Source organism: Pinus tabuliformis, chromosome 5_1, assembly GCF_031772625.1.
Source record: "Pinus tabuliformis cultivar Carrire ecotype Pingquan chromosome 5_1, CPIR1, whole genome shotgun sequence".
NCBI classification, from domain to species: domain Eukaryota; kingdom Viridiplantae; phylum Streptophyta; class Pinopsida; order Pinales; family Pinaceae; genus Pinus; species Pinus tabuliformis.
In genome coordinates, this window is record NC_142305.1 from 917,693,256 (window position 1) to 917,719,634 (window position 26,379).

Genomic DNA, 26,379 nt, shown 5'->3' on the forward strand with positions numbered 1-26,379 from the left:
TGGGTAACTCGAATTCTCTGCATGCAAAAATTATTTTGGGTTGATTGGTCATTGAATTGTTTGATTACTAAGTGTGGTTGAAGTTCCACTTCCACAACTTGACCTCCACTAGTTCTTATGACAGTCATAACTAGTTAAACTAACAATAGCTCAAATTAACTGAAATATATTGCTATAAATTAGAAATCAACCATATTGAACTGAACTCAAGCTTCCCCAACCCAAATTAACTTAGTTAACTAAGTGACAAGTGCCATGGCACCTCAATTAGCTACCTGCAATATTTCCGCTGAAATATAAATTTGAATTTTCTCTAGTTTGACCAAGGGAAAGTCAAACTGAGATTTTCTTGTTGCATTTTCAAAAAAAGGAACACAAGATATATATGAACAAAATATTACAAGGGAAGCTACAACTTTCAGTTTACTAACCACGACTAGAAGGGATGCAACCCCAATATTTACCAATTCCTACTGGAAGGAGGTGACAACCTCCTGAAGGAAGCTACAACTTCCTTCCCTAGAACTACCCTACCATGCTATAGAATAAAATATAAAATTAAAACTTCCTTAGCTCTCGTACTAGGTATAATGACCTAATTACAACAACATTAAGAGCTTGCTTATTTTCAACTCTAATACAGCCCCTTTGTCATGTCCAACTTACATGTTGCATTAACTCATACTATAGATAATTCAACAATAGAAATGCATGCCTCATATCACTAATGCAAGTTCCCTTACTCTTCCTTTGATTATGCTTCACAATTTCTTCAAGGTTAGCTCAAGGACTTCAACAAAGGAGTGCTTCTTACTTCAAGATCAATATCAAGTCTACTCCAGTATATCAAGACTCTTCTACAAGACAAGGTCTGCTTTAGAATACCTGCTACAGATCAAAATATCAAGACTCTGCCACCAATCAAAGGTATGCTTCAGAATATCTGCTACAAATCAAAATATCAAGACTCTACCACCAATCAAAGGTTTGTACTAATCAAAGTTATTCTTTCAAATCATCAAAGTTTTTTTCACAAATTACATGTCAAGGTCTATTTCAAAACAAGTCCCAAAATCTGATCCTCATCTTAGAGAAATTGCTTAAGGACAAATTTGAATTCTGCTTCAACCAACTTGAATTAGACCTTAGGAAAATTTATTTATGTAACCACCCTCCTCCCACATCTATCCAAGCAACCGACCAACCAGGGTAAACATTCAATGAGAGGACACTATGATGTGATTCAACATCCTAAGTCACGTTAAGGGAGTGGAACTGATGGAAACACACCATACATATATTAATCATCAGCTACAGGACCCTCAGGAACCAATCTAATACTTTAGACAGCTTACCTTAAGGTCCCACTGAAATTTTGGACAACTTAAGCCTCAGTCACTCCCATGCTATAAGCATGAGGGCGACTAGAAACCCAAAGTCGCTCTCACAGGCTTGCCTGCCAGTGACCAGAGACCAAAATTGTTAGTGCTATGCTAGTGACTCCAAGATTTGAGCCACTTTTTTAGGCCCATAGCCCACGTCATTGCCCAAAATTGAACCATCTCTTCATATCAGTAAAATAACATGGAAATAACAGTACTAAAGCAAATACTTGTTCAAGACCTTGATTGGACCCCTACTAGCCACGACAGACATTTCGTCAAACATATGGAAAATGTGTAATCTACAGATGTAATTAATAGTTATGAGCATAGGGGTCTCATACATAGTTGAGAATTGCTAAGAACCATTGATGCCTCAACACATCAACTGCCATTCCATCCATTAGGTCATAGATACATTGATCATTCAATTACAAGTAAAAACATGATGAGAGCCACACATGGTTGTTGTCATAAAACATGTAAATAACCAGCATAATAGGGACAAAATTATCCATGAAATCACAACCATATAAACCACATATAATCCATCATAATACTCATAGAAATACAAGGAGAAATAACCTTTCATTAATGATGCAAAATCCAAACTTGGGATGGGACTTCCACATTCCACTTAACTATAGAATGACTGAGCCAAATCTCTCTTCATCAATTCACCCCCGTGCCATATTCCAAGAATGAATGTGGGATCTCATAGAACACATCAATGAAAAACCATCCATGGCTTCCAGAGGCCATCCACCTCAACCCATCAAATAGTTATTCCACCTCACATTCGGACATCACAAAACCATCATCAAATCAGTCTCTATCCCAACCATCGAGGACTCTAGAGTGTTTGTTCCAACCAAGGCTCCAGGACTAGTAACTCAATCCACAGTTGTCGTCGGGATCTAGAGCGTTTTTCCAACCAAGGGTCTAGGACTAGTAACTCAACCCACCAAGGGCTCTAGAGCATTTTTCCAACCAAGGCTATGAGACTAGTAACTCATCCCAAGTTGTTAAGGGCTCCAGAGTGTTTTTCCAACCAAGGCTCCAAGAACTAGTAACTCACCTCAAGCTAAGGAAACATGAGAACCAGCCAAAAAAAATAATGAAAGTAAACCCCCAATCACCACGAATATCTAGGAAATGGCAAGGCTAGGCAATCCATTGTCAATCTTGGACATCCTCCATGCCAATGACAGATCATAACCAAGAAACCACATGCATGTGCCATGCACGCCAAAACTAGTGAAAAAATCATACATGCAACTCGGTATCTGCAAGAAAATTTGATGTAGCTTCTCATCCCGATGCCCTCTTGCGCTTTCATGCTCTTGCTTTTCCTTCTTGCTCCAAAAATCCAAGTATGCCACACCCTCCAAGAGTGCTCCAAGAAAACTCTTAAGTCTCCAATAGTATGAGAGAGAGAGAAAATAAAAGAGAACTCCACCGAAACCTATCAAAACCTTACCAACTAGTCCTCAGAATCCTTTTTATGAATGAGGCCTCTATTTTCTTCATTTTCCATTATTTTCCTTCATTTTCCTCCTCACATGCAACTTGTGACCTTTCACCTCCTTTTTCTCCTAATTTCCATTATTTTCATAAATAAATGCCAATTAATGTCTCATGCCTTTCCAAAACCTTAGCCATTTCCTTTGCCAATTCCCTTAGCCATAATAAACCGAATCAACACCCACTTGGATGTTTCCCTCACATTTTAACTTGGAATACATGTCCCATCATCCGTGGCCTTATATATATTTTTACATGAATTTTCACTAGGGTTGTTACAGAACCCTCCCCCTTGGGGGAACATCGTCCTCAGTGTTCAATGGCACCTATAACCAACAAGACTTTTGAAAACAAAACATATTTCCCATGGAGCTCTATACAGAGCTTGTTGCAATATTTACAATGACCACTACTGAAACATGATAATCATATCGTTTACTGGAGATTTATAACATAGCTCATTACAGTATTGACAATAACCACATATACACATACACATTTCCTTCAACTAGAAAATAACCATAATGTCTATGGAGCTTTATAAACTAGCTCGATACATTATTTACAATAATTTATACATATGCACATTTTCTCAACCAACAAATAAAAGTATACGATGCCTATATCCGCAACAAGGGAATCTAGAGGCTCACACCTCCACCCTCAAAGTAATACCATGATTCACCTCCTTCCTAGGAAGTCTAGAATCCACTACAAAGTGAATTCCGCATCCAATGTCCAATGCTACAATCCTGGGCCACTTGTCCTCTCAGTGAATAGTTATCGGCTCATTGTTCTAGGGTGCACTCCTGTGGAGTACTAAGGAAGGTATGTTTCGATGGTCATTTTGGTATCGTTTCATCAGAACTCAAAAGCCTTTTGCATGAGAAATCTAGATAATGATAAGAATTTATAACGAAACACGAGAGATTAATGAAAAGCACTGTAGTTGTCATTTCTATGTGCAGGAGGGAGGAAATACGGGAGGTGGCCATTCCAAAAGTAAAGACAAGGATGAGCTAACTGTTGTCCCTTTGACGAAAGACCGGAAACGAAACAGATCACAACAAATCAACCCAAGAAAGGACGCGGAGATACCAGCACGAAACAGAAAAGGGAAGAAGTAACGCAGTATTAATGATTCTGCGAATCCCTCAGGATCTGAGATCCTGAGGGATCGCTATTTTACCTATTTTCTGTACCTAGATATCTTCGCCATCTTCCCTATAAAAGGGGTAGCACTGTTGGCTTCGGGGAGGATCTTTTTGGGGTGTAATTTCTTTTAAGGAAGATCAGGACTATGATCTTTATGTTCGGTTGAAGACTTGAGTTCCTGTAATTTTATTACATGCTTTAATACAGACTTGTTCACTCTTTTATCTTTGAGCCTGGATCTATCTTAAGCGGTGTACCCCTGGAGGCTAAGGGCCCGGCTCTGGAGGACACTTGCTCTTGTATTATTACGTGTGGTTTCCGTGTGGTTTGTTCATAGACGTACTCTGGTAATCTGCTGTGTTTTGAGAATATTCTATTACATGCTCTGTTGTGATTAAGTCATTTCGTGTTCTTGAACTTTATATCAATGCTATGTTATTTTACCAATTCTTTAAGCATTGATTAATCCCTACAGGACACTGTTACTTTATTACAGAATTATTCACGATTGTGTTTTGCATTATAACAAGTCATCTGGAAAGATCTGTTTTACATGGGTATCGAATGTGACTATTCTTTATTATGAGATACAGTCGTATGTGTTTTAACAGAAGCAGATTAAGTATGGTGTGTTTCTAAGGTTCTATAGTATTGTTCCATCATATAAGATTGAGGGATTGGTGTTTTGATTGGCATGGTTAAATAGAGTTGCAGCTTAAAGAACTCACTTATTACTTATTTCGATTATTGTTCTATTCTTGAACTGTTGTTCCATTTACCTGCTGTTCCATTTATTTGTTGTTCCATTTACTTGCTGTTCCATTTATTTGCTGTTCCATTTCAATTTGTTGTTCCATTTCCAGATTGCTAATTTGATGTTTCTTGAGGACGGACTTAGGCTGTAGAGGACCCCAGCATCTGCTACTTGGTCCCCAGACCTCTGATCTGCTCCCATCAGCTATGAAAGGGATGTGTTATTGCTACCAAGCCCTTGGCTGATGTGCTGTTCCATTTCATTATCACTTCTTTTATCTGCTGTTTCATTTCTAATCATTAAGAACGATCCTAGGTTGTAGCGAGCCCAACATCTGCTATTTGGCTCCTAGACCTCTGATCTATTCTCATCAGTTATGAAAAGGATGGGTTATTGCTACCAAACCTTTGGCTGATGTAATACTTGGTGTGATTTAGTCCTTTGAAGTAGTTAAGTTGTAGACTTGCATTAGTTTACTTTCGTAGTTGTAAATAGTTGTACTACAAGCATTACTCTGGCAAATGCTAGCCTCAGACTCAGACACCCTTTGAAATAACCAGACGATCCTGGATTGACATATTAATGTGAGGTAACTAGAGGTGAAAGAGACCCTTTTTATAGCTCTACATTTTGGCGCCGTTGCTGGGGAAGGAGTGTAGCCATTTGTCTTTTTCAGAGTAGTGTACGAACCTGCTAGGGAAGAATTAGGTTTTGAAAACGGAAGGTAAGAACCTACGTGCGAAGCATGTAAAATCCCTGCTCCTTTGCCTGCTTTCCTGCAGATTTGCTGTTATCTGCTTAAAATTTAGTAGTTAAATTGAGTGCATGACTAAGCAGAAAAAGCTAGAGAAAAATCCCAAACCGTTACCGAAACCAGAAAAAGCTAAGGGATCGGTGACCCTTGGTCGATCGACATACATAGACGAAATCTATAAGAAAGCCGAATCTCAGCCTTCAGTAGGACCCATGAAAGTTACTTCCAAACAACCTACTAGTTCCCTTCAGGCCTTAGGCTCACCATCTGAAGCCTTTGCTGAAGTGCATAGTCAGACTGACGAACAGGACTTTCAAGAAATTGAAAATTTTATTCCAGAACGACTGCAGGAAGGGAATCTAAGCAATCTTTGTGAAGGAGAAGGAGAAACAGGGGAAATTGGGGAGCCAAGATCTCCTCCTAGGATAATTCAGCCATTAAATAGCCCAGACAAGGGGAGCGCGGTAAAAATTATTATTGAAGACACCCTATTTCCTAAGACAAAAATTCCAGATAGAGGAAGTGCTATTAAAACTGTTCCCGTTGAAAATATTCCTCCTCAACCTAGGAATACCCTCTTAGATCTTCCGGAAGGTTATTGGCATATATTTGACCCAATGGCTCAAAATCCGCCAAACACCCAAACCTCTACATTACAATACCCCATAGTGGATTCCGCAGCAAATGCTCCTATGAAAGCAATCCCCCTTCAACACATTCCTACATTTCACAGACTTACATCAGAGGACCCCGATGCATTCTTATTTGAATTTGATGTGCTATGCAGGGGATATGATTACACCACTGAACCCCAGAAATTAAAATTGTTCCCCTCCACTTTGAAAGGGGCATCTTTAAGATGGTTTATGGGTTTAGGTGGTGGAGTTATAAATAACTGGTAACAAATGAAAGAATCTTTCCTAAAGAAATATCAAGATTACTGTAGGTCTAGAGAACTGAAAGATGAAATATTTCAGATGATAGCTAGACCAAATGAAACATTAGAAGAATACGTGGAACGTTTCCAGTATAATCTGCAAAGATCCCCTTATGCATCGTTGTCTTTGCCTGATAACGTATTGAAAACAACATTAATAAGGGGCATGAAAGAACAATGGATTGAAACATTAAACATTATGGGGAAAGGGGATATATATCAGGAAAGTTTTGCTGACATAATTGATTTATGTATCAGGAGTTCGAGAGGCAATACACGAATCAAACCAGTAGAACATGATCGATTTGCACGGGAAAATAAAATTTCATCAGAAGGAGTAACACGTGTGGAAATTGGGAATTTACTTGAAAATTTTAAAACTGATATACTAGGAACACTGACTACACAATTGGACATTTTGCAGGCTAAGCAGAAAAAAATGGAGGCAGAACAGAATTTAGCAATTTTCTGCCCCAGATGCAGGAAGAAGCATAGCCATAAGGAATGCCCACTAGATACAGTTCAGACATGCGCCATTTGCACAAGGGATCACTCTACAGAAAGTTGTCCCCCATTACCTGGACTGAAAGCAGTATATAAGGAAGCGGAAGAAGAACCAGAAGCAGTGTATCTACTTAACCAACGTCGTCAATGGCAGCAGCGACAAACTGGTATGTTTTCAGACCCAGCTTCTTCTTTTCAGTATCCGCAATACAATACTCAATAGTATAATACATGGCAAAGTCAGTTTCAATCCCCATTTCCAAATTGGTCATCACAGTCATACCCTTCTGCAAACCCGTGGCTAAATCAGATAAGCCAATCTGGCTGGTCGAATCCTCCTTATCCCCCACCATACTGGCAAAACAACCCTTATCCACCACAATGGACTCCCCCCACTTCACAAAGTTCAATCTGGCAGAATAACTGGAAGAGACCAACACAGCAGCAAGTAGGAAACATTCCTTTCCCTCAACCTACACTACCAACTTTACAGCAAAACCCCCAATCTAATCTCAGACCCCAACTCCCAGCCCAACCCAATCCCAATCCAAATAACAGACCGGTCCAAGCACTCCAAATTTTAGAAACACCAGAAGAAGGACCCGATCTGAGGGAGTGCAATGATCTGCAGTTAAGATCTAGGCGTATCATTCAAACAGAGGGAAACAAAACAGTTCAGATTGAAGATTAGTTACCTAGAGAACAGCTGTCACAAGAAGAGGATGAAAACAGGCAACAAACTCAGAATCAAGCAACTACATCCTATCCCCCGTTCCCAGAACGTTTAGTCATACCTCGACCTATACAGCAACCTAATTTTGACATTCTGGGAGAATTACAAAATTTGTACATAAAAATCCCGTTCCTTCAGGCCATTCAGGACATCCCAATATACGCTAAAACTATTAAGGAACTGTGCATAAAAAGACCAAGAAGGAATGTAATAGATAATCCAAGAGTTCAAGTAGTCGGCACTTTATCTGACCTATTATCAGGAAAGGAAACACCTATTAAGTATGAAGACCCAGGAAACCCAATAGTAACTGTTCAAATTTATGGCCAAACCTTAACCAATGCCTTAGTTGATCTTGGAGCTGCAATCAATATATTGACCACCTCCACTTGCCAAAAGTTAGGAATTACATCTGCAGAACCTACTTCAACTTTGCTGGAATTGGCTGATCGATCTGTGGTCAGGCCAGAAGGCATATTGCATGATGTTATGGTCTCAGTTGATTCCTGGGAATACCCAACTGATTTTCTGATAATAAATCCTAAAACCCGACTAGATGGACATCCATTGATCTTAGGAAGGCCTTGGCTCGCTACCGCTGATGCCTACATCGGCTGTCGGCAAGGAAACATGATCATAACTAAGGGGGCAGATATTAAGAACTTAGTACTATATCCCCCAGCGCAGCCAAGCATCACAATAGTTAAAACTAATAGGCACCCTGTATCATATCTTACTGACAACATTAGATCTCCATTAACTATACAAGAAGCGCTAGAGTTCAAAAATCAAACAGAAGATGATGCCATCAGTAATTTTATTAGTCAAACTGAACTCACATCTCGTACCCAGTGTCATATGATAAAAGCAGCATTTGATAACGAAGTAGAGGAGGAACCTTTGAAAGATGTGCATGACCATACAATCCCTGTCACGTCAGTTGCACATAGTAAAATAGTGGAAATCGAACCTGGGAAGACCTTAAACATTAACGCCAACCTTACACCGGAACAAGAAACAAAACTCATCCATGTTTTAACAAAATATAAAAATGCATTTGCATGGGATTACCCCGATATGAAAGGAATTGATCCTCAATTGTGTACACACCACATCTACATAGAGAATGATGCAAAACCTGTTAGACAACCTCAGAGAAGATTAAATCCTCATCTAAAAGAAGTAGTAAAAGATGAGCTCCAAAAACTTTTAGATGTTAACTTTATCTACCCTATCTCTGATAGTAAGTGGGTCTCCCCGCTTGTGGTGGTACCGAAAAAGAATAGGAAGTGGAGAATCTGCGTGGACTATAGAGAACTAAATAAGGCAACGCAGAAAGATCACTTTCCTCTCCCATTCATCGATCAAGTATTGGACACTTTGGCAGGCAAGAAATTCTTTTCTTTTCTTGATGGCTTCAGTGGGTATAACCAAATACAGATTTCCCCTGAAGATTAGGATAAAACTACTTTTACTTGTCCTTGGGGAACATTTTCCTACTGAGTTTTACCTTTTGGTTTATGTAATGCCCCTGCCACATTCCAAAGGGCTATTCTTAGCATATTTGCAGATCTAATAAATGAAGGATTGGAAGTATATATGGATGATTTCACTCCATACGGAGAAGAGTTTGATCCAGCATTGGAAACACTAGAAAAAGTCCTACAACGCTGTATAGCTACCAGGCTTTGTCTAAGCCATGAAAAGTGCTACATGATGATGACAGAAGGACTTATTCTAGGGCACTATATTTCAGCAACTGGCATACAGGTAGACCCAGCCAAAATCCAAATACTTTTGCTTATTCCTACTCCTACTACTCAAACAGAGGTACGTAGCTTTCTTGGATTCTCTGGTTATTACAGAAGATTTATAGAACATTATTCACGTATTGCTGCACCATTGTATGCACTAACTGGTAATATTGATTTCCTTTGGACAGAGAAATGTGAACGTGCTTTCAATGACCTGAAAAAGCTTGTATCTACAGCCCCAGTCCTTCGCGGACCAAACTGGGATTTGCCATTTCAGATATCATCTGATGCCTCAGATACAACCATTGGAGCGCTCCTTGGTCAGGAGGAGGATAGAAAACCATACGCCATTTATTACATTAGCAAAAATCTATCCCCTGCTGAATTAAATTATACTGTAACTGAAAAGGAATTTCTAGTTGTTATACATGATATCAATAAATTCAGACATTACGTCACTGGATATCCCGTTATCTTGTACACAGATCATTCTGCTATAAAGTATCTAGCAAATAAACCTGTCACAAATGGCAGAATAACCAGATGGCTGATTTTATTGCAGGAGTCTCCTTGGTCAGGAGGAGGATAGAAAACCATACGCCATTTATTACATTAGCAAAAATCTATCCCCTGCTGAATTAAATTATACTGTAACTGAAAAGGAATTTCTAGCTGTTATACATGCTATCAATAAATTCAGACATTACATCACTGGATATCCCGTTATCTTGTACACAAATCATTCTACTATAAAGTATCTAGCAAATAAACCTGTCAAAAATGGCAGAATAACCAGATGGCTGATTTTATTGCAGGAGTTTGACATTATAATCAAGGATCGACCTGGCAAAGAAAACCCGGTAGCTGATTTCCTCTCAAGAATGCCAAAACCAGTCGATGCAGCAGCAGTTGAAGATCAGTTTCCAGATGAGCATCTCTTTGCTGTTGCTGTTCAAACGCCCTGGTATGTTGATGTCGCCAATTACCTAGCAGTAGGTAAGTTACCAAAACATCTAACCCCTAATGAGTGAAAACAGATTGTCTAGCGAAGTACCAGATTTTCCTGGATTGGAGGCTATTTGTTTCACACAGGGGCAGACATGCAAATCAGGAGGTGAATTCGACAAGATGAAATCTTTGATATATTGAAAGCATGCCATGACCAACCATGTGGTGGACATTTTGCTGATCGCAGGACTGCACATAAAGTATTACATACAGGGTATTATTGGCCCACAATTTTTAAAGATGCAAAGAAATTTGTCCAAGCATGTGATAGTTGCCAGAGGGCGGGACGCCCTAGTCACTCAGATGAGATGCCCTTGAAACAACAGCTAGTCATCGAACCATTTGAGCGATGGGCCCTTGATTTCGTGGGGCCAATCAACCCACCATCAAACCAGAAAACATACATTCTAGTGGCAACAGAATATGTCACTAAATGGGTTGAAGCGGAAACCTTGCCCAGGGCTACAAAAAAATCTGTTATACAGTTCCTGCTCCATCTATTTGTGCGCTATGGCCTCCCTAGAGAGATAATCACAGATGGAGGGCCACAATTTGCTGGAAACAGAATAGCGGCAACACTCAACAATTATCATGTTCAGCATAAAATGACCACCCCATATCACCCACAGGCAAATGGGCAAGTAGAAAGCAGCAACAAGATAATAGAAACAATTCTAACCAAAACAGTTGCATCACATAGACGCGATTGAGCTGCCAGACTACTAGAAGCACTGTGGGCTTATAGAAAAACATGGAGAAGCACCACTGGCCACTCACCTTACCAGCTTATGTTTGGAAAACAACCTATCGTTCCTATAGAATTTGAAATCCAGACATTACGAACAGCACAAGAAGTAGGGTTAGACTTAACCGAGGCGCAAACTAATCGATTGCAACAGATTAATGAGCTAGATGAAATTAGACTCTCTGCACTTCAACATACTACCCTGATACAACAGCAAAGAGCTAAGTGGCATGATGCTCTCATCAAAAACAGAGTCTTCCATGAAGGAGACTGGGCTCTTTTATATGACTCTAGATTTCAGGACTTCCCCGGGAAACTCCAGACTCGTTGGTTGGGACCATATGAAATTCAAAAGTACATGAAAATGGTACCCTCACACTAATTATTATTGATGGTTCTGGGTATACCTTTAAGGCAAACGGCCATCGAGTCCGTCTCTATCGCAAACCACTTACTCGAGAGTCCTTTTGCCAGCAATTACGCCAAGATTCAGATATGGAGATCTTACGGGAGGAATACAAGTCTCCTCCACCTGTAACTCGCTAAGAAGTTTACTTTTCTTTACAATTTGTATATAATTCTTTGAATTGTTTTTGTACATATTTTTTACAGCATGTTGTGATTTTTGTTGTTCCTTTTTCAAAAGGAACAGCACTTGTGATTTTTGCTGTTCCTTTTTCAAAAGGAACAACACTTGTGATTTTTGTTGTTCCTTTTCAAAAGGAACAACACTTGTGATTTTTGTTGTTCCTTTTCAAAAGGAACAACACTTGTGATTTTTGCTGTTCCTTTTTCAAAAGGAACAACACTTGTGATTTTTGTTGTTCCTTTTTCAAAAGGAACAACACTTGTGATTTTTGCTGTTCCTTTTTCAAAAGGAACAACACTTGTGATTTTTTGCTGTTCCTTTTTCAAAAGGAACAACACTTGTGATTTTTGTTGTTCCTTTTTTCAAAAGGAACAACACTTGAACATTTCTGATTTTTGCTATTCCTTTTCTAAAAATGAACAACACTTGAGTGTTTTTGCTGTTCCTTTCTCAAAAAGAACAACATTTGTGTGTTTTTGCTGTCTCCGAAAGAAACAACACGGTTTGATTTCTGCCGGTTTTTTTCCAAAGGAACGACATTTGTTTGATTTTATTGAACTGCACCATTGATTTCCACTGCTCCTTTCTCTAAACGAACAATCGTTGTTGTATCTTTCCTTGAAACTGCAGTACTCATATGATTTAAAACAGCTTGTTCCTTCTCAAGGATGCAGAGTGCTAATGGTCTTTAGAATACAACTATCTACTTATGTGATGGAAACATCAGTAAATCATAAATCGCTATCCTTATAAGCAACTGTCATGAATTGATGAAAGGATGTAGGGAAAAGATATTCTTACTTATCACCTTTTGTTGCCATTGTTCTACTAACTCTGTTTTGATTGGTAATCTCTATCATGCTGATTTTTTATCTATTTTAATTATCATTCGCCAATAAGATCAAAGAGTTTATATCTTCCTATTGGGATTTTAAGACTTCTTCCACCATTCCTACTCTTAAGGAGTGCGGAACCACCCTTTGTGTATAAACAGGAAAGGTTCTCTATTAAAACCAAAGAAAAAAGAAGCAAGCAAAGCAATTTTGTCAAATTGCAGGATAGGGAGTCTCATTACAAGCTGGCCTACCATGATCATCAGGATGGAAGCGAAGTGGCATTCCCATTAGGGCCACCACACCCGGGAAATGGTCCAAAAGGTATATCAAAATAAATAAATAACCCTTGGAACAGGAGGTCTCACCACGAGCCGGCGTGCCCACTATTCGCTCCTTCCTCGTGAATGGCACTATGACTAACTGGTTACCAAGCCTGCATAGTGGCCTACAGTTTTGACATCACATAACACTTCCTCGCATACACAAAGGACTATGGTTCCCGGGGTGAAATAAACAACTCTGCCAAGGTTATGGACACCTGTTGGCCGCAGAGCTCTGTTAATGGTATCGAAGTCGTAACCTTTACACCAATGGGTAAGGAAATTATAACCTTTGTATCTTATAACATGATAATTTAATTACCCAGCCATATACCGCATGACTATTTATTACCGCCAATCATTACGGAGCTAGTGAGAGTGACCGCATGGGGCTCGCTAATTATGGAAAATGTCTATTCTCGAACTTCCATCAACTCACCGCAGTCGCTTACGTATTAAAAGCGATTTAACTTTTCACCTCGATTCCAGTAATACATTGTTTTTGTGGACATGGCATATTTTCATAAGCTGCTCCATAAAGGCCTCGCGGACGAAGCAGATGCTGCTCCTTTATTTGACGGCTGGGACAGCCTATCATATTGCGGGGGGGGAGTAACCTCATTATTCCCCAGAATACGTGTCAGCCCGTTATTCGAGAAGATCTTGTACTTGAGCATAGCACGGCTCAAGGTATGATCATTTGCCATTTTTGTTTCTTCTACATGAATCGCTGTTCGAAGTTATTTCCATTGCATACGCCATTGTATTTAAATTTGAACGAGAAACTCGCCACCAGCTTCTCTGCGTCTTAACGAACAGCTGTTATTCCTTTGAGAATTTGCAAGTGAAGCCATGGGTGGAAGGTCAGTCCGCAGAGAACCACAGACATTGACTGTTTCAGCTGCAGCCCGAAGAATTCTGAAGAAAGTAGGATGGTTGACCTACCTCAACCGCCTGAAGGAGTCTAATGAAACTGTGGCGAAGGAATTTTTACAAAACCTGCAGGAAGAACATTCCACAATCAGAGGAAAACGAATAGAGGTCACGGATGATATAATAGCAAAAGTCACAGGACTACCGACCACAGGGCCTGTGTGGACAATAAAGAAGGAAAGGCTGCAGAAGATTGTGGAAATCTTTCAGGACGAGGGCCAGAGCTTAACAGTTCGAGGAAAAGGGGTGCTACCAGCAACGCTAGGAGAGCCATGGGCGGAATTGGTGAAAATTGTCCAGAGCTACATTACTTGCGAGGGCAGAAAAGACGTGGTAAGACCACGACATCTAAAACTCCTAGCTATCTTAAAACAAAAATGTTCTGTGAATTTACCTGCATTGCTTAATTCGCTATTGCATGATGTGGCACGAAGCATGAAAAAGGCACAGCACAAAGAATCTGTGGTTAGCCACCACGGATTAATTCGTTTGATAGTAAACCATAGTCTTACCCAGCAGCAGAGCAACTGGGAAGAATTAATTGATATTATTAATAAAGGGACGGCCACGTCTGGACGCCCAGAAAAACGAAAACAAATTGATAGCACACCCCAACGCCCAGAGAAGCGAAAGAAGGACGCTTGCACAGAAGTGCAAGCTGAAAGACAAGCCGAGAAACAAGCAGAAAAGCAACTTGAGAAACAACCCGACGCTGGTACATCTGAGCAACCAGCAAAACGTAGAAAGTCGGCACGGCTTGCAGGGTTACAAGCAGAGCTGAAGAAACCCTGGGCTCGCACAAGCCAAGCAATAGAAATTATAGATGAGCAATCGGCAGAGACAAATACAGAAGAAGAAAGTAATGAGGACGTAGAACAGTCCACAGGGACAGAGGCGGAAGAAGAAAATAGCAGAGAAACAGAGCAGTCCGCCGAGGTAGAAACAGAAGAGGAAGACGAAGAACAGTCAACGGAAACAGAAACAGGAGGAGAAGAAGAACAGGATGATGAAGAAGAAGGACACGAGAAAGAAGAAGTTGAGCGGCCTGAGCAGGAGGAAGAAATGGAACAGCAGGGAGGAAGCCCAGTACAAAACCCGATAGGGGAAGATGAATTGGCCAATATTCTGGCCAATATGGGCGAGTATGGCTAGCCCCTGAGTCCATCCAACCTCCAGGCCGAAGAAGAAACCCAGGAAAAAGATGCACCCAAGGAAGTGCATACGGAAGAAGCAGAAGTATAAATTTCACCCGTCCATGATGAGAAGGAAACAAAAAATATCAGGCAGGAACGGCCCGTTCCTAGTCAGAAGGCACCAGAGGAGAATCCGGAGGAAATAAGGGTAGAGGAAGAATTGGCCCAAGAAACAACAGAGCCAAGAAAGGTTCTTACCCCAGATCAGCCACCTCAAGAAGAAAATCTGGAAATTAGTCACACTCCAACCCACGGCAAACAATTAGCTATTCTTTCTGAGAAGTTGATGAAAATAAGGGAATTGCAAAAGGAAAAAGGGACACTGTTAAATGTGATAGTCAGGCTTCGCCAGCAGATTAGGCTTCTAAAAGCAAGACAAAGGGGGGTAGGGACCTCAACAAGAAAAAATTCGGCCACGCCAATAAGACCCCATAAGAATAAAAGGCGAAGAACTGGGAGCCGTTCCACTACTCAAAATCCTGACAAAAGCCAAACTGTTGTCCCTAATGAAGCAGAAAGACAAACTGATGTTCCAATTGAAACAGAAGGACAGACTGTTGTTCCATTTGAAAAGGAACAGCAGTGGGCTGGATTTCGTGTTAAAATTGAAAAAGATAATAAGGTGGTTCAGACGGAGGCACCACCTTCAGGAGTAATAAGGGTTATGAATTCAAAGCAGCATAATAAGAAACTCCTAGTAAAGCTCCCAGCCTCCACAGATGCATGGAAAAAGGACCCAAAAACAAGAACCCTCCACCATCATTTGAAGCAGGCTCAGCAAGAAGCAGAAAAGCTCAGGGAACAAACGGTCCCCCGTGAAAAATATGAGGAATTACAGCAGCAGTTAAGGAACGTCAACCTGTCAGAAAGCCAAGCCTTCGAAGGATGGCGAAAGGAGCAAGAGAAAGTTGCCAAGGTAACCCGTAGATTAGATGTAGTTATTAAACAAATGGATACCTTGTGTGCTCTGTACAATGATGCCCTAGCATGTAGAGCTCCTGCCAAAAATTATGCCCTGTTTCTAATGGAAAGATACTTACAATTGAAAATTAAAGCCGTTAGGGCAGGTGCTCCCATAGAAATTAACACTATAGACGATTTTATAAACTGCTGTAAGCATTATGGGGTAAAAGTACAAAGGTTATTGTGTGAATTTTACCTGCATAACCTTGTACTAGAACAAGAGACCGAGCTGAACCCTGGCCCTTTTGTCGGAGATATTCAATTACAAGCATTCATTTCATTTACAGTTAATCAGATTAAATGGCTCAAAGCCTACAATGCATTTCAGGGACAAGAAAATGGATTAGACCTATGGGTAAGAGCTGAGCCTAGAGACCCAGAACAGTTATGGAGAAGTCATAGAAATCTCATGAGGGCTCCAGGCGTGATTGAAGCATTAGGACCCATGCATGAAGCAATCATTCGGCAAGGGCTTGAATTCTTTTCTTCTATTAAAGACCCTGCCATTGAAGCAACTAAATTTCGATATCGGGTATCTAATCCAAATATTCAGCTTCGAGAGCCGTTTAAGTATGAAAATTTTAAGCTTGCTGCTAACCGATTCCCCCTCTATGGTGAAATTGTTTTGAGGGCAGGGCCATCCTGGTTAGGATATAGGTTCCGGAGTCCAATCATTTGGCATCCTGCACCCAGATACCAAGCCCTGTATGAAATGCCCGAGGGCTAGACAAGCCATTTCTTTGATCATCTAGTTTCGCATCATGGGTGTAGGCCGCCACACGAAATTCCATCTTCAGCCTACTCCCTCACTGCTCTGCATGTCAACTACAATGTTTTCATGAGGCCATGAAAAAGGGTAAGCTGGGGGGTGTGTGGAGTACCAAGGAAGGTATGTTTCGATGGTCATTTTGGTATCTTTTCATCAGAACTCAAAATCCTTTTGCACGAGAAATCTAGATAATGATAAGAATTTATAACGAAACACGAGAGATTAATGAAAAGCACTGATAGTCATCATTTCTATGTGCAGGAGGGAGGAAATACGGGAGGTGGCCATTCCAAAAGTAAAGACAAGGATGAGCTAATTGCTGTCCCTTTGACGGAAGACCGGAAACGAACCAGATCACAACGAATCAACCCAAGAAAGGACGCAGAGATACCAGCATGAAACAGAAAAGGGAAGAAGTAATGCAGTATTAATGATTCTGCGAATCCCTCAGGATCTGAGATCCTGAGGGATTGCTATTTTACCTATTTTCTGTACCTAGATATCTCCGCCATCTTCCCTATAAAAGGGGTAGCACTGTTGGCTTCGGGGAGGATCTTTTTGGGGTGTAATTTCTTTTAAGGAAGATCAGGACTATGATCTTTATGTTCGGTTGAAGACTTGAGTTCCTGTAATTTTATTGCATGCTTTAATACAGACTTGTTCACTCTTTTATCTTTGAGCCTGGATCTATCTTAAGCGGTGTACCCCTGGAGGCTAAGGGCCCGGCCCTGGAGGACACTTGCTCTTGTATTATTACGTATGGTTTCCGTGTGGTTTGTTCATTGACGTACTCTGGTAATCTGCTGTGTTTTGAGAATATTCTATTACATGCTCTGTTGTGATTAAGTCATTTCGTGTTCTTGAACTTTATATCGATGCTATGTTATTTTACCAATTCTTTAAGCATTGATTAATCCCTACAGGACACTGTTACTTTACTACAGAATTGTTCACGATTGTGTTTTGCATTATAACAAGTCATCTGGAAAGATCTGTTTTATATGGGTATCGAATGTGACTATTCTTTATTATGAGATACAGTCGTATGTGTTTTAATAGAAGCAGATTAAGTATGGTGTGTTTCTAAGGTTCTATAGTATTGTTCCATCATATAAGATTGAGGGATTGGTGTTTTGATTGGCATGGTTAAATAGAGTTGTAGCTTAAAGAACTTAGTTATTACTTATTTTGATTACTGTTCTATTCTTGAACTTCTGTTCCATTTACCTGCTGTTCCATTTATTTGTTGTTCCATTTACTTGCTGTTCCATTTATTTGCTGTTCCATTTCAATTTGCTGTTCCATTTTCAGATTGCTAATTTGCTGTTTCTTGAGGACGGACTTAGGCTGTAGAGGACCCCAGCATCTGCTACTTGGTCCCCAGACCTCTGATCTGCTCCCATCAGCTATGAAAGGGATGTGTTATTGCTACCAAGCCCTTGGCTGATGTGTTGTTCCATTTCATTATCACTTCTTTTATCTGTTGTTTCATTTCTAATCATTAAGAACGATCCTAGGCTGTAGCGAGCCCAGCATCTGCTATTTGGCTCCTAGACCTCTGATCTATTCTCATCAGTTATGAAAAGGATGGGTTATTGCTACCGAACCTTTGGCTGATGCAATACTTGGTGTGATTTAGTCCTTTGAAGTAGTTAAGTTGTAGACTTGCATTAGTTTACTTTCGTAGTTGTAAATAGCTGTACTACAAGCATTACTCTGGAAAATGCTAGCCTCAGACTGAGACACCCTTTGAAATAACCAGATGATCCCGGATTGACATATTAATATGAGGTAACTAGAGGTGAAAGAGACCCTTTTTATAGCTCTACAACTCCCAATGTGCATCTAATTCCATCTGGAAATACTAATGACCAAAACAAATCCATCATCGGTATTATGTTCTCTACTACAAAGACCCTTGGGAAATATGTTCATCCCATTTCGTGTAGTCACTCACCTTCCAAGTTCCGCTAGCACCCCCATCTCGGGCAGTCCATCCCTTGGCAAGGCTTCCCCGCATCAAAAGATACAAAAACCAAGGCATATCCTTGTCTCAAAACCATCATACTAGTCATAGCATGGTCACGAAAATCAATGGACACTATTGGGTACCATTATCCCACAATGGCCTTGCTCCTGAAGTACTCTACCAACATACTACTACATGTTCCAATTTCGTTTGATGTTGCTGCCAATTCTTGCAGTCGATTTCAACCACCCAACCGGGCATGTTCATGCATTCCTGTACCAAGCACATAACTTCTATTAGAATCAAATAAATTGAAATAACTTTAAGTCATACCTCATTGGTGGCCTGTAAATAAGGTACACTTGCAATCTTGTTTATTTCCTTTCACAAAAAGTCAAACTAACATCTTTGACCAAATTGTCATGCATAAACATATCACATCAGGTTAGCTCAAAACACAACCATCATAGGTCAAAATAAAAAATCACATGTAACCATGATCCGAGTTGACTCAACTCTCGGATTTAACCAAGATCTTTTGCTTTCGTGATGTGATTAGAATTTCATTTAAAATAGCATAAAGGCACATATATGCATGATGTAAAGAAGAAGGAACATGACAAGAATCAACAACATAAAACACAAGACGTTGATAACGGAGTTTGTCCAGGAGGGACTACGTCTCCGAGCCCCGGTGTCAAGATGGTGTAGGCCGTTGCATTAAGTGCTGGAAAGAGTGATGATGTACATGAATGTGTTTTCTCTATCATGCAAGGAATATTCCCTCACGCAGGAGTGGCTCTACGAGATGTTCCACTGTAGGAACTCTCATTCATAAAAGGACACCTATCAACATGACATAATTTCACGTATGATAATAATGAGCATCTCGCCAACATGGCATCAAAGGGATCTCAATTCAAACATACATGGAGACACATGAGTATCCCATCAACATGGCGACAAAGGGATCTCAATCAAAACATGACAATAAGTACATCTCACATCAAGAACAAAACAAGATCCCACATCAAACATCAAATAGGGATCTATACAACACAATGCATCTCAAGCAAAGAGACAAAGAAGTACATGATCACACTACATATACCTCACATCAAGGAGTTATCTGAAGAATAGGATGATAAAATGCTAGATCTAGTTGTACCATCAATCCCATGGCGTCAAATATCATGGAAATCACTGCTTGCACATTGAATGTTGACACCTGCACTCCACTTTGAAAGCTGGTCGAAAAATGGAATGGTCAAATGGAAAATCTTATTACAGCATCAGATTCGTGGTGCCAAATAGTGTAAAATTGACTATGAAATTTCAGAATTCTGACAAAGTGAAAATCTGGGGCTACAGGAATCTTTTATATTCCCCCTAGATTCCTCAAAGATTCCCTCCTCCGGGTCATCTAAAGATCTGCTACTCAGATCAAAATTATGTCTACGCCATCAAGATCCTTGTGAAATTCTAAGGAGAATGAGTATGAAGTTGGCTACATTTGGACTCTGGTGAATTTCAGCCTCCAAGGAATCTGAAAGATTCCCTCTAGATTCTCAAATATTCTCCTCCTCTGGGAATCTGTAAATTTAGTACTCAAAAGGCGAATCCGACCTCTCCATAGCATTCCCTGCAAAAATATGAGAAAATTGACTGTAAAATTAATTACATTCTGATAAAAAGAATTTTTACCTCCCAAGGAATCTTAAAGATTCAATGCAAAAATATGAGAATCTGTCTCGAAAAATGTGTTGGCCCAGTTCTGTCTTGGCACTAGAAATCATGGTTCCATCCCACTTATTCACTCATGATTCCACCAACTTCTCCAAAATGATGGTGCGCCCTCTGCTTTGCGGATTCTTCTCCCCGAACGAAAATTTTGGGCGAGTTTAAATAAAATGATGAAGGCAAATTTTTCAATAAAGGGCTAATGGCCTATTGGCTTGGTGAATTTGATTTAAGGTGTTTTTTGGTGGAGGTCGGGGGATCAAGTCCCACCTCTCCCAAAATGATGCATATTATATTTTGTTAGGATATATATATAAGGAATTTACATTGTTGGTTCCGTGGGGTTTGGTAGGGGTGATGACCTGCCAACCCATTTTGGGTTGAGGTTGACCGGGGGTGGCGGGGTTTAACCACCTTCCACCCCATATATATATATATATATATATATATATATATCTATATTAGCTACCGATGGGTGTGGCGAGGGTGGCAGCCCGCCACCTTTATTTTTATATAAAAAAATATATATTAAAAAAGAAATTGGTCATTTTTAAAAATTTTCCAAATTTGATCGTAGGAGACGGTTTAATGAGGCCACAATTTCGCCGAGAAGTTGGCCAGAATCCAGTGGCCAAATTTCTACAAAATTGTGCCTTCCTTAAGCCTACCAAGTCACCCGGTCAACCCTGAACTTTGACTGCCTCTAACTTTCGGATACGAGCTCATTTTGATGAACCGTTCACACCATTGTGATCAGGACAACGAGATCTACGCTTTGCTCCTGGTTCAACAACATTCTGATCACTTTGATTTTTGACCCTTTCTAAGTCCTCTTGGACTTCTGCATGTGTTTGGAGCACCTGGATCAAACCATCATAAACCATAATAATAATTCACATGTAATCATCATATACCAAAATCATAAATCACATGCATAATAAAACTAAAATGATATACCAATACTTATCCTTTAATCGATACTTACTTCTTCCTTTGTTCTTATTTTGTATGCACACTGGATCGGTTGCCACACCCGTCAAACACCCAATGCCTTCTCCTAAACCAGGTGCACATATACATAGTGTGCATCACACACATATGACCACACACGACATACAACTCCATGCAATACATGCACTTACACCTAGTGTATACAACACAATACATATGCCTACATCCAGTGCATAACGTAATGCATACACCTACACCTGGCGTACAACACAACACAATACATCTATACTCGATGTACAACACTACACAATAGATGCATGTTGTAGTGGCTACAACCACCCTCCAAAATTTTTCCTTAGCCTGTTTTGGAGCCTCCCTACCAACCTTCACAGCAGCTTTGTTTGCTTCGTCAAGTCCTCAAGCTTCAGTGTCTTTCTTGCTCAAAGGCAGCCTGTCGATCACAGTTTGATCTTTTTCCTTCATAAGCTACTCACTCAGACTTGGTCTAGCTATAGGCTGAGCAACTTCCCCTTGAAAATTGCACATTTATGGAAGGAAAGCGCCTTCCCTCCAGAAATTGCGTAATCCTCTTTGACAGCCTGCTAGGCTCTAGGATTGCGCAATCCTGCTAGCCAACCCTCCCAGCAGGATTTGCACAAATTTTCCTAGCAGAAGGCAGTTCAACCCAGGATTTGCACAAATCTGGGCAGCAGTTAGTTTCTCTGCCCAGAAATTGCGCAAATCTCCTGGGAAGCCAGCGCTGCTCCCAGCCATAAATGCGCATTTTTCTCTAGCAGTCGAGCAATCTCTTGCATGTGCAGTTGAGTTGACCGGTTCCCTCTAGGACCGAGCAAAAATGACTTGCATGCATGGGCTGCTTCTCCCAAGGTAGCATGCAAAGGCATCCCTTGTTTTAGAGATCTATGTTTAACAGTTGGAGGTTACATGCAAGAATTCATTTTGAAACCTTCCACTAAGTGTCGCCCCCTAGATTCATGGCATGCGCGTCACAACCTCGGTTTTATCAAAACTCATCAACTAGATGCTACAGAGCTCATTCCTCACATCAACCTTGTAGCTCTAACATCTCACATCACATCTAGGAGCAGTCGGCACACTCAGCTCAGCTGTTTTGGGGTAAGCTCGCTTCCCATGCCTTGTGCTGCATTTCTGTCGCTTTTTGTGTTTTCGCTTGTGGGAGTATTGTTTGCTTGATTTATTTCAACACTTGTTGTCGTTTACATGTATACTAGCTTGTCCTAGCTCTGTTTCGGCTTTCATTGCTATCTCACTGTTGTTGCATGCATGAAACTGTTTTGCACGAACGTTCGCCCAACTGACGAACTGCCTCACCCACATGCATGTTGATCTGTTTGTTGAATCTTTCATTCATGTTTTGCATGCACTATTAATCGATTCTACTATCACTTAGTGTCACCATGCATTCACAGAGTTACGTGGTTTCAGTTGCCCATCGGCAAGTCGGGCCAACCTTGGCCCGGGCTCTGCCTTCACCAAGGTTGCATTGCGCAATTTCGGAAAGGAAGGCTCACCTTCCTCTCCAGATTTGCGCATTCCTACCTAGCACTGGCCTCCAGGACTGTTTTGCGCATGTTTGAAGGATAGTGTTTACTTGGCTCAAGAAATTCCACAAATCTGTCCCTGGGTCAGTAATCCTTCCCAGCTGGAATTGTGCATTACGCAATCCTAGCAGTCAGCAACTAGACTGGACTGTGCATTGCATAGTTCTAGTAGTCAGTCAGTCTCGTAGCAGCCTAGACTGTGCCTTGTTTGGTCTTGGCAGTCGGTCTCCCGACATCCCGGCCGAAATCGCGCAACCTTCATGATCATTCACCCAGGTATGATACAAGTCAGTTCTCATGTTCATTCTAGTTTTCAACTGACATATTGCTTGCCATGAGTGTTTCCATGTCTCTAGGTATCGCAGGTGTTCATCTGCCTCTTAGCAGTATAGGTACAATGGTTTCCAGGAGAGCAGAGACGAAGACACTGTTCAGAGCACACTTGGGGATGCAGTCGATCAAGTGTCCATGGACTTGCCTACCCACGAAGACATCAAGTTGTTTGTAGACAAGGACATCAAGATATGACAACAGCAGCATCACAACAAGCAACATCATGAACAACAACTGAAGATAGCATACCAAATGCAACGAATGCAAGAGGAGGGTCGTTGAATATGGAACAAAGAAGGAGTTGCATGTGATGGAGCAGCAACTAAGGAAGAACATGAATTTGCACAGACAGACAAATGAGTTGCAACAAGAACGAGAACAACAGTGGGCACATCTTGCATTCACGGATGAAATTGTGCCCGTACAAGTTAAAGATCCATCCCAGCAGCTAACACGAAGCAGACATGGTGAGAATTGTTGGTGATCGCATGCAAGGGATTCAGTAGCGTGCATGTCATTGTGTGCATGCATGCAATCCAACCCATTCAACACACTCACCAAGGCAAAGACAAGAAGCAAGTCCAACTGGAGTTGAACATGTACTTCGGCAAGTTGATGTGCATGACCACCAGCACACACTTGAAGATCAACATGGACACTATGCATCAGTGTGTTGTTGGTTCAACCGTACCCAAGAAGACCATGTGCACGTTAGAAGACGAGTTGGATGAAGAGGCTGAACCAATGCATTGGTTGCAACAGAGGCAAGAGTTCGCTTCAACAAGATGTCACCATGAGGTGCATGCACACCATCACGGATGACCAAGCTTGGCATCAGCTCACCACCTTCACCATCACAAGCATGTCAAAGAGTTGGTCTCATCATAGTGGATCGAGTGTCAGTGATGTCTTGCAAGGCTTTCTCAAGCCATATTGTCTCACGAGTACATGTGCACTGTAATGTTGAGTCATGTCAAGTGTAATTCAAGTGTCAATGGTTGGATGTCACAGTCATAGAGTAGTTGAAGAGTCATCAGGGTAGTTGAACTGTCACAAAGGGGATTGTCAAGGGTCACCCCACCCTTTGCTATAAATAGTCCCTCATAACTCATTGTAAGGGCTTTTGGTCAGCTAAGCTTCTACTAAGACTATCTTGAAGAAGGCTTGGGCAGTATTGTAATGCGCCTTGGCTTCTCCACTACATGGAGCTAGTACATCTCTTTAGAGGAGCAGACAGATGTGGTTGTAACATTCCACTATTGGGGCTAATAGGTTTACATGGATGTATTGTATGATTGTGACTTACACTTCTTTATATAATAAGAGCCAACACATTTTCATGCATATGTTGTTATTGTAGTTGGATTGCTTTGATTGCTTTAATGATATGTGTTGTTTAACTTACGTACTTGTGTATGAACTGATTCACATCCAATTATATGAATCTTGTTGTTAATGTGTTGCATATGTTGTTAATGTTCTCACCGTCCGTGTCGACTCCTCTGGCAGACATCAGACAGACCTTTCACTTTAACCTTGCTATATCAACTGTCACACTCGTCTTGGACTAATTCGTGAGTGTTGTTCATGTTATCTTACCTTGTATGTTGTGACTGCCGCATCTGAGTGGACTGCTCTGCCGAAAGTTGTGCATATCCTTTGTGTGGTGTGTTCCTAGCCAAGATGGGACTGGTCCCTTTCAACTTGGAACTCACTTTCACCTTCCTCTCCCTTCGAAGTGTTGGAACCTCTCATACACCTTCCTTGACTAACTGCATCAGTCACACCCTTGCTAGTGACAGAGTTATCTTACTTGCCTCTTTGTGACATCGCGGTCAAGGCAATACCTTATGACCCACTGCTGTGACTCCTACACCAAACGGTTTGAGGTCTAATTGGGAATTCTTACTGGGGAGATCCCCTTGACATGTTGGAGGGTCCAACACTATCAACATTTCTGACGCTAGAAGGAGGGCCTGATGACAAGCAGTGTCCTCTCATCTAGTTTTGAACCTTTGCATATATTTCCTGGAGTCTTGCATTCTTCTTCCCCCGAGGTGTTTTTCGAATCGTGAATATGTCTCCATCTCGGGGAAGCTTTTCAATCTATTGTCCACTCACACATATGATGGTGAAGGTGAAGTGGCCTGGCCTAAGCACTTACATAACTTTCTTTCCATGATTTATGAGGAAGACGAGTTTACTAACGAATAGGTCAGTTTGCTGCTTGCATCCACACTTCACGAATCTCCATTTCGTTGGGTTCTCAACCTACCGGATGACACGGTGCACTCATGTGATCACTTCTGTGATATTATTGAAGACACGTTCTATCATTTTGATCCAGACCAACTTGACTGGAAACGATTACAACAACGAAGAGCTCCACATGAATCCATTATTGATTTTTGGTAGCGCTTTCGTGACTTACAGTTTCAAGCTCCGAGGAGCCAGATGAAGTATGCTTATCTCTTGGACCAGTTCAAGTACTATCTTAATAAATTTGTCCATCCTAAGAGAAAGCTTGATGTCAAGCCTCGCTTAACCTTCTTCGTTGATGGAACTGTGCAATCTAATGCGGGAGCAGGCACTGTCTCAACAGGTTGTCTACCTCCCTCTCATTCAATAGTTCCACCATTGCCCCGTGATGCTGAGGATCATGTTTGCACACCTGTTCATCCTTCACAATCTCCCAACATCACTCCACTTCATTTTCGCGCAGCTTCGGTTGTGAGTCCTTCGAGTTCCCATGTGCATTCTTTTCTTTGACCGCCGTTTTTGCACTCAGGTGTTTCTCCAGATGATGTTGTCTTGTGTTCATCCATTTCGGACTCTTCACTTGTTGTGAATGAGGAACAATCCACTGGTGGAGTTGGTGTTGCACAACCAACATGCGCTATCATTCATGAAGAGTATGAGTGGGATTTTAGACATCAGCACTCGGCGAAGG